The 9,817-nt window shown below is 51.6% G+C and overlaps 1 long non-coding RNA gene across 1 annotated transcript; it reads right to left on the bottom strand.

The window, feature by feature from the left end:
- Positions 1 to 367: 367 nt before the first annotated feature.
- On the bottom strand, positions 368 to 9,533 carry LOC142051448 (uncharacterized). The gene is made up of 3 exons (XR_012658482.1): positions 9,259 to 9,533; positions 6,022 to 6,154; positions 368 to 512 (listed from the first exon to the last, which is right to left on the bottom strand). It is a non-coding gene; the product is annotated as an uncharacterized LOC142051448 (long non-coding RNA).
- Positions 9,534 to 9,817: the final 284 nt, after the last annotated feature.

The following is a 9,817-nucleotide window of genomic DNA, read 5'->3' as shown; positions in this document are numbered from 1 at the left end:
TGCAGGCATAGGTTGGAAGAGGGGAAAAAAGAAAGTTGAGGGAACGCTCCTAAGCAATGGAGGGGATGATCTTACTGTTCAAAGACGAGAGCTGGAGGAATAAAATGACTGACAGGCGTTATAGAGGTGACCCCACCATACATCGCTACAGCATGTCAGCAAGCATTGAAGGGAAAAATAGGGTTTATTTTAACAAGTCCCACAGAATTTCAGCACCCAGTTTTTCCTTTGAAATAAGCCCAAGAAGTTAGTCTATACAGAGACTTAAGACTTTCAGGCTGTGGGTATGGAACAGCATTCATTGCTTGGATGCCAAAACCATTTAGTTTAGAAAAACCAAACAGGGACATCAGGAACAAACCTTCATCAACGCTGCCTTCTCTGTCAATGCAGTTGGGAAAGGTTTCTATAGCCTGACAGCTGAGTAGTTTGGCCTTGCTGCCCTGCCCTCGCAAGGGAAAGGCTCCGCCCGTCAGATCTAAACTGTACTTTTCAACACAGGATGCCAAACGCTGCGGAAAAAATCACAGGAGAGAGAAGGGTCATTCTGAGAGAAAAGCAGACATTACACCTCAGTAGGAAAGAATGTCTATGTCTACTAGAACCTGCATATTGTACTGTATCTCTCCCAGGCGCTTAATCTGATGGCAAAGAGAAACTACAGCTGACACGCAAGAGAACTGAGTGTCAAACCGTAACGGGTAAGTTTGGCCGTAAAAGCTTTGCACATTTTCAAAACTGAGCATTTCCCTCACATTATTGGTTCTAAATGTGTTTTGCAGAATTCCCTGCACCATCCCGGTTTCTTCACAAACCTACGTATTTAGCTAGAAAGGGAGATCTGAAATAATGCCATACATAGGCATGCAAAGCGCTTTGTTCCATGACTTGATCACAGAACTGATGAAGTTAGAGGAGTCACGGCCTTCCAGCAGCCAAAGCTCTCTTGCGAGGCATTATCTATAGGCACACACCGCTAGAGTGAAAGCCCATCCCTCAGGAGTAGCCATGAGAACTTCTTACTGAGTCACACTCTTCTCTCAATCCACGTCAGCTCCTGCCAGCTCCTCCTCTCACCTCCTCAGGGACTAAAGGGTGAAATATGCCTCCCTGCCTTCACCAAGTGCAGCCAACAGCAAAACAACCCGGCGGACATGGCATGCACGTGGGCAAGGCGTTTAGGATCACAAATCCCTACAGAGTCAGCAAACTACTTTGAGACCTACAGAAACTCCAGCAGGATTGTGTGGAACCTCTGAGACCACCATTTGCTAAGCAAGCATTGACTGAAATACTGTCTTTCCAAATACAGCACTTGGTCAAATGCTCTACCCTACGACACATGGGTATTACTCAGCCCTCAGCCCCACCACCCTCCTCCTTCTCCCACATCTGGCCATCTCTGAGGCCACCGCCCCCCCGCGCCCAAACCCCCCATATTTGGCCACACGCGTCGCCCACAGGCACAATCAACACCACAATGGGCTCCTGCTGCCAAGAGCCACCTCGCTGTTGCTCGGGACCTATAAAAGCAGGGCCCCTGCAGCTGGCCCACACCGCGCCGCGCTTTCAGGACGTCGCGTGCCCAGCGTGCTGGGGAGGAAGAGGAAGAGGGGTTTAGAAGATGAACCTGAGGGTTTGGGTGTTAAAAATGATGCTTTCCTGTTAAAAAAGGGGTTTGGGTGCTTTAAAGTGAGTCTTTGGGACCTAAAAATGAGGCTTTGAGCCTTAAAAGTCGGATTTAGACCCTAAACATGAGGCTTTGTGACATACAAATGAGGTTTGATAGTAAAAGAGACAGGTTTGGACCCTAACAGTGAGGGTTTGGGACCTCTGAATGAGGCTTTGTACGTTAAAAGAGGGGTTTGGGCTCTAAAACTCACAGTGTGGAAAGAGAAAATGACGGTTTGAGCATTCAAAGACCGCATTCAATGCCAATACTAAAGGTTTGGGATATAAAAGTGAGGCTTTGCGGGTGAAAAGAGGGGTTAGGGCATTAAAAATGAGGTCTTGGCACCTAAAAGTGACAGGTTGGGACTTTAAAGGAGACACTGAGCTTTAAAAAAGGGTCTGGCTGGCTTTTAAAAATGAGGCTTTGAGCCTTAGACAAGGGGTTTGGACTCAAATGCACGGTTTAGAACGAGAAAATGACGTTTTGAGCATTAATACAGTGGATTCGATGCTAAAAGGGAGGGTTTGGGACCTAAAAAGGAGGCACTGAGCATTAAAAGAGGGGTTTGCAGCCTGAAAGTGAGGGTTTGAAACTAAAAGACAAGTTTGGACCCCAAAAGCGAAGATTTGGGATCTCAAAATGAGGCTTTGCATGAGAAAATAGGGCTTTGGACATTAAAAATGAGATTTTAGTACCTAAAAGTGAGGATTTGGCACATTAAAAGTAGGCACTGAGCATTAAGAGAGGGTTTGGACCCTGAAAGTGAGGCTTTGGGTAGTGAAAGTGAGGCTTTGGGTAGTAAAAATGAGGCTTTGAGCCTTAAAACTGGGGTTTGAACCCTAAAAGTGAGGGCTTGGGACCTAAGAATGAGGGTTTGACCCTAAAAAAGACAGGTTTGGACCTGAAAAGTGAGAGTTTGGCACCTAAAAATGAGGTTTTATTCTTTAATAGAGGGGTTTGGACCCTGAAAGTGAGGGTTTGGCACCTAAAAGGGGAAGCTTTTAGCCTTAGAACGGGTTTGGAACACCAAAAATGAGGGTTTGGGACTTAAAATAAGGATTTCAGCATTAGAAGAGGGGTTCGGCACCTGAAAGTGAGGGTTTGGGACCTAAAACTGAGGCTTTGAACTTAAAAGACAGGTTTGGACTGTGAAAGTGAGGGTTTGGCTGTTAAAAATGAGGCTTTGAGCTTAAACAAGGGCTTTGGACTCTAAAACGCATGGTTTGTAATGAGAAAATGATGGTTTGAGCATTAAGAGACTGGATTTGATGCTAAAAGGGCACGGTTTGGGGCCTAAAAAGGAGGCACTGAGCATTAAAAGAGGGGTTTGGACCCTGAAGGTGAGGCTGTGAGACCTAAAGCTGAGGCTTTGAACCTAAAAGACAGGTTTGGACCCTAAAAGTGTGGGTTTGGGACCTAAAACGGAGGCTTTGCGGGTGAAAGGAGGGTTTTGATCATTAAAAATGAGGTTTTGGCACCTGAAAGTGAGGGTTTGGATGCTAAAAGTGAGGGTTTGGGGCTTTAAAAGTAGGCACTGAGCATTAAAAGAGGGGTTTCGACCCTAAAAATGAGGCCTTGGGTGGTAAAACTGAGGCTGTGAGCTTTAAAACAGGGGTTTGGACCCTGCAAGTGAGGCTTTGGGTGGTAAAACTGAGGCTTTGAGCTTTAAAACTGGGGTTTGAACCCTAAAAGTGAGGGCTTAGGACCTAAGAATGAGGGTTTGACCCTAAAAAAGACAGGTTTGGACCTGAAAAGTGAGGGTTTGGCACCTAAAAATGAGGCTTTATTCCTTAATAGAGGGGTTTGGACCCTGAAAATGAGGGTGTGGCACATAAAAATGAGGCTTTGAGCCTTAAACAAGGGCTTTGGACTCTAAAATGCACGGTTTGGAACTAAAAAATGAAGGTTTGAGCATTAATATGCTGGATTCGATGCTAAAAGGGAGGGTTTTATGTCCCAAGCCTGTCTTTCAACACTCAAAGCCTCAGCTTTCAGTCCCAAACCCTCACTTTCAAGGTCGCAACCCCTCTTTTAAGGCTCAAAGCCTCATTTTTAACACCTAAACCCTCACTTTCAGGGTCCAAACCCCTCCTTTTTAGGGACAAACCATCATTTTTAACAGCCAAACCCTCACTCTCAGGGCTCAAATCACTCTCTTGACTCTCAAAGTCTCAGTTTTCAGTTCCAAACCTTCACTTTCAGGGTCCAAACCCCACTTTTAAAACACAAGGCTCATTCAGGGGTCCCAAACCTTCACTGTTAGGGTCCAATCCTGTCTTTTAGGCTCAAAGCCTCAGTTTTAGATCCCAAACCCTCACTTTGGGGATCCAAACCCCTCCATTTCATGGAGTAACCCTCATTTTTAAATACCAAACTCTCCCTTTCATTGTCCAAACCCTTCTTTTAATGCTCAAAGCCTCATTTTCAGGTCCCAAACACTCACTTTATAGCACCCAGACCCCTCTTTTAACCTCAAAGCTTTATAGTTAGGACCGCAAACCTCACTTTTAGGGTTCAAACCCCTGTTTTAAAGCTCAAAGCCTCATTTGTAAGAGCCAAACCCTCACTTTCAGGGTCCAAAGCCCCATTTTTACACTCAAAGCCTCAGTTTTAACACCCAAAGCCACACTTTCATCATCGAAACCCCTCTTTTAATGCTCAGTGCCTCCTCTTTCGGTCCCAAACCCTCACTTTTACATCAACTCTGGTCCTTTAAGGCACAAACCATCATTTTTTCTTTCCAAAGCCTCACGTTTTGGATTCCAAATCCCTCGTTTAAGGCTAAAAGCCTCATCTTCAGGTACGAAACCCTCACTTTCAGGGTCCAAACCCCTCTGTTAAGGAACAAAGCCTCAGTTTTAAATTCCAGATCTTCAGTTTTAGGGTCCAAACACCTACTTTTAAGGGACAAACCCTCATTTTTAGGTCCCAAACCCTCACTTCTAGCATCGAATCTGGTCTTCTAATGCTCAAACAGTCATTTTTTCGTTCCAAACCGTGAGTTTCAGAGTCCAAACCCCTGTTTTAAGGCTCAAAGCCTCATTCTTAACACTCAAATCCTCACTTTCAGGGTTCAAATCCCTCTTTTAACTCTCAAAGCCTCAGTTTTCAGTTCCAAACCTTCACTGTCAGGGTCCAAACCTGTCTTTTTTACTGTCAAAGCCTCATTTGTATGTTGCAAAGCCTCACGGTTAGGGTCTAAATCCGTTGTTTAAGGCTCAAAGCATCATTTTTACGTCCCAAACCCTCCCTTTCAGGGTCCAAACCCCTTTATTATGGCTCAAAGCCTCATTGTTAACACCGAAACCCTCACTTCTAGGAACCAAAGCCCTCATTTAACAGTCAAAGCCTCATTTGTAACACCCAAAGACTCACGTTCAGTGTCCAAACCCCTATTTTAATACTCATTGCCTCCTTTTTACGTCCCAAACACTCACATTTTTTGCTCCAAACTGTGAGTTTCAGGGTTCAAACCCCTCTTTTAAGGCTAAAAGCCTCAGTTTTAGGTTCCAAACCTTCACTTTCAGGGTACAAACCCCTCCCTTAAGGTTCAAAGCCTCATTTTTAAATTCCAAACCTTCACTTTTAGGGTCAAAACCCCTACTTTTCAGGGAAAAACCCTTATTTTAGGTCCCAAACCCTCCCTTTAAAGCACCGAAAACTTCACCTGTAACAGCAAAGCCTTATAGTTAGGACCGCAAACCTCACTTTCAGGGTCCAAATCCCGCTTTTTAAGCTCAAAGCCTTATTTTTAGCAGCCAATGCTGCACTTTCAGGGTTCAAATCCCTCTTTTAGCTCTCAACGCCTCAGTTTTATGTTCCAAACCTTCACTTTCAAGGTGCAAACCCCACTTTTAAGGCACAAAGCCTCATTCAGAGGTCCCAAAGTCTCACTGTTAGGGTCCAAACTCCTCATTTTCATGGACTAAATCTCATTTTTAAATTCCAAACCCTCCCTTTGATTATTCAAACCCTTCTTTTAATGCTCAAAGCCTCATTTTAAGGTCCCAAAGACTCTCTTTATAGCACCCAAACCCCTCTTTTAGTCTCAAAGCCTTATAGTTAGGACTGCAAACCTCACTTTCAGGGTCCAAACCCTTGTTTTAAAGCTCAAAGCCTCATTCTTAACACCCAAATCCTCACTTCCAGGGCTCAAATCCCTCTTTTCATCCTCAAAGCCTCAGTTTTCAGTTCCAAACCTTCACTTTCAGGGTACAAGCCCCTCTTTTAAGGCACAAAGCCACAGAGCAAATGCTTGATATGGGAGAGGAGGAAAACTTGGGGCTCAGGGGTTGGGTCATTTTTGCTCACCTCTGTGGGGAAAAAACAATGTATAGAGAAAAGGATACCTTGTGATGCTCACTCCTCTGTGTTCCTGTCCTGTGACACGTTGCTGTTGATGTAAAGCTCCCTGTTGTCACTGGGGTGCATTTTGCAAGGAGGCCAAAGGATCGCCGGTATTCAACTTATGGGCTGTTCCGTCTGCACAAGAAAGGTGAATAAAAACTTACTATAAGCCATGGAATTAATAGTTTTATCTATATTAGTTGACATACAGTTGACACATGTATATTTGTTTTGTTATTTAGCTGTGCAGGAGATTGTCTCCTGCAGGTACAGAAGGTGCTGAGCTTACGGTGCAACAGAGATGAAGAGGGACCTACGAGTTCCTCCCTGCTGAAAGGAGGCAAAGCAGCCGGGGCTATATTTTTGTGCTGGCATTCCTAAAAGATTTCCTTTGTTTCCTGATGACTGCTTCATGATTTGCTCGATATTGACACCACGGTATGAAAATACCACTCAAAGCAGTTGACCCGCAACTGCTCCAGTCCCACAGAGCCCATGCTGGAAGCTACGGCCCCCCGCTGCCCGGGGGCTGTGATATGTCCCAGGGAACACACAGCGCTGCTGTGCACGAATGTGAGGGTGCCTCTGTACCGCTATACTTTGCGTACCCGCCTCTCTCCTCGGTTGGCATGGGCCAGTTGCCAGATTTGCCCGAGAGCTCCCCAGCATGGCCACAAGGTACCGGTACCGCCAGCGCCAGGTATCCCCACGGTTGGGAGCAGCATTATCCCCACCCTGGGGCAGAGAGGGGGAGCACAAAAACAACCCCAAAAAGGGCCCCATCCCGCCCCAGTGGTGGGGATGGGGCAGCTCACCCATGGCAGCACCGCAGGGCCGCCTGTACCGGCTGCATCCCTTCCCCTTGGGAAGGAAATTCACCTCCCCACAAAAATCATGCTTGGGAGGGAAATTGTGGGCATGGGAAACCATTGGGATAGGAAACCATCCCAGGGCTGAGAAATCATTGTTGGCATGGGAAGCCATCACTGGGATGAGAAATCATCGTTGGGATGGGAATTCATGGCGGGGATGGGAAACCCTCATCGGGATGAGAAATCAGCACAGAGGACAGAAAATCATCAGCAGGATGGGAAATCATGGTGATGGGCAGTTGCTGAGGCATGACAAATCCAGCCCTGGCAAGGCTGGCTCAGGCAGGTGCTGGCGGAATGATCGCCCTGGGGACGGAACCCCAGAGCACTCTTTGCCCCAAACAAACCCCACACTGACCCACCGCCATGGCAGGTACAGCATCAGGCTCCTGCTCCTCGTGGTGCTCCTGCCCTCCAGGTAACCCCCCAAGGGGCTCTGCCCACCAATATCTCACCCCACCACCCCTCTTTGCTTCCCCCAACAGAGAGGTTCCCTCTCCGGCTGCCCACGGCATCGCAGGTGCCCAGCATGAGCTTCACCACCCCAGCCATGCCAGCACCGGTCAGTGCCCACGTGCTGCCCTCTGTCCCGGGGCTGGCAGTGTCTGGTGAGCCTGCCCAGCTCCACACCATCACCCACCAGCTGTCCCAGCCCACCGTCTGGCAGGCGGTGCCAGGGCCCCTGGGGGCCCCGGGGCAGGTGGTGCAGCTCCCCAGCGGGGTGCAGCACCCCCCAGTGGCACAGCTCCCTCATGGGGTGCAGCTCCCTCACGGGGTGCAGCTCCTCAGTGGGGTGCAGATGCCCATGGGGGTACAGCTCCCCATGGGGGTACAGCACCCGCAAGGCATGCAGCTCCCCACTGGGATGCAGCTCCCTCACAGGGTGCAGCTCCTCAGTGGGGTGCAGATGCCCATGGGGGTACAGCTCCCTGCTGGGGTACAGCTCCCCGCTGGGGTACAGCTCCCCGCTGGGGTGCCTCTCCCCCACGGGACGCAGCTCCATGCTGGGTTGCAGCTCCCCCACGGGGTGCAGCTCCCCAGTCAGGTGCAGCTTCCCCATGGGGTGCAGCTCCCCCACGGGGTGCAGCTCCCCAGTCAGGTGCAGCTCCTCCATGGGGTGCAGCTCCCCCACGGGGTGCAGCTAAACCATGGGGTGTCGCTCCCCACCATGGCTGCTCCCTGTCCCCCTGCCTACGGCTGGGGACAGCAGGTGGTGCCACAGGCGCTGGTGCCCCACCAGCCGAGGGGGATGGGGCCACGGACCCTGGACCAGCAAGAGCCCATGGACCCCACGGGCTCCTGCCTGCTACGCGCCCCTGACCGCGCTGGCGACCCACCACCGTGCTGCCCCTCGGCTCAGCCTTGGGTCCAGGAGCACCCTGTGCTCCACACCCTGCCCGGCAGCGCCCAGAAGCTATCAGAGGGCTTCAAGAAGGAAGTGGTGGCCATCGAGGACAGTGTCCCTGCTGCCAGCCCCCACCAGACCGCCCTGGCTCTGCCGACCTGCAGAACCAGGATGGAGCCTAAAGGTGAGCTCTGGGGGGTGGCAGAGCCCGCGGGCAGCTGCCCTGTGCCAAGGAAAGCTTGCATCACCCCGCGCTTGGGTTGGATCTCTTTGCTTTTTCAGCAGTGGAGACCACCCCGGCAGCCCCAGAGAAGCCCGTCGACCTGCCCGAGCAGGGGCCACAGGCCTTCGCTGAGGCCTGTCCTGAGCTGGCAGAGGACACCATGGCCAGCTTGGTGCTCTCCTGGCTCAACACCTTGGAGAGCGAGGACAGCCTCCCCGATGGGCCTGACAGCCCCAGCCTCGCCGCCTTCCTCCACGAGCTCCCCAACCTCTCCGAGTACGTGGCGGAGGGCGGCTGCCCCAAGGAGCCAGCAGCGGCGGCGGGGCTGGGGGTCGGCGAGGTCTCTGTCGACGACGTCGACGACTTCACCAGCTTCCTCAGCCGGGTCCCTGACTTCTCCGAGTACGTGGCAGAGGGCGGCTGCCCCCATCAGCAAGTGGTGGCAGCAGGGCTGGGGGACAGCGAGGACACCATCCCTAATGGCCTTCATTTCCCCAACAGCCTCATCAGCGCCGATTTCCTCGATGACCTCCACGACTTCTCCATGTACACGGCAGATAGCGCCTGCCCCCAGGACCATGCGGTGGTGGCAGGGCTAGGGGACAGTGAGGACACCACCCTGACCACCAGTGTCCCCAGCGTGACTGCCGAGGCCCTTGATGAGCACCCTGACCTCTGTGGGTACGTGGCGGACGGCGGCTGCCCCAAGGAGCCACTGGTGGCGGCGGGGCTGGTGGATGGCGGGGACACCATCCCCAATGTCCTCGACTTAACAACTTCACTTAACAAGCTCCCCCACCTCTTGGAGTACAGGGCAGAGGGCGGCTGCGAGGTGGAGAAGTTGGCAGCAGTGATGCTGGTGGACGGTGAAAATATCCTCACCGATCTCCCCGACAGCCTGGACACCACTGCCTCCTGCAGCGAAGACCCTGACCTCCTGGAGTACGAGGCGGAGGGCGGCTGGTGCAAACGCCGCCTGCAATCGGGGATGCTGGGGGATGCCGACCCCTTCTGGGGGGTGCCAGCCTCCCCCTTGCAAGACACCAAGGGGAACCAGGGCGGGGTGTCGGCAGTCCTCCCCACCTGGTGGCGGCCGTTGGACACATCCGAGGAGAGCTCTCCGGAGACTGCATGGGAGACTTCTGAGGACAGTGCTGTGGACAGTCCCCAGAACGATCCCCTGCAGGCTCCTCCGGAGACGGCAGAGGAGACTTCTGAGGACAGTCCTGTGGACAGTCCCCAGAACGATCCCCTGCAGGCTCCTCCGGAGACGGCAGAGGAGACTTCTGAGGTCAGTCCTGTGGACAGTCCCCAGAACGATCCCCTGCAGGCCCCTCCAGACAGTCCCCTGCTCAGCG

The sequence above is a fragment of the Phalacrocorax aristotelis genome, unplaced genomic scaffold (genome assembly GCF_949628215.1).
Source record: "Phalacrocorax aristotelis unplaced genomic scaffold, bGulAri2.1 scaffold_34, whole genome shotgun sequence".
NCBI classification, from domain to species: domain Eukaryota; kingdom Metazoa; phylum Chordata; class Aves; order Suliformes; family Phalacrocoracidae; genus Phalacrocorax; species Phalacrocorax aristotelis.
This window is presented reverse-complemented; position numbering and strand designations above follow the sequence as displayed.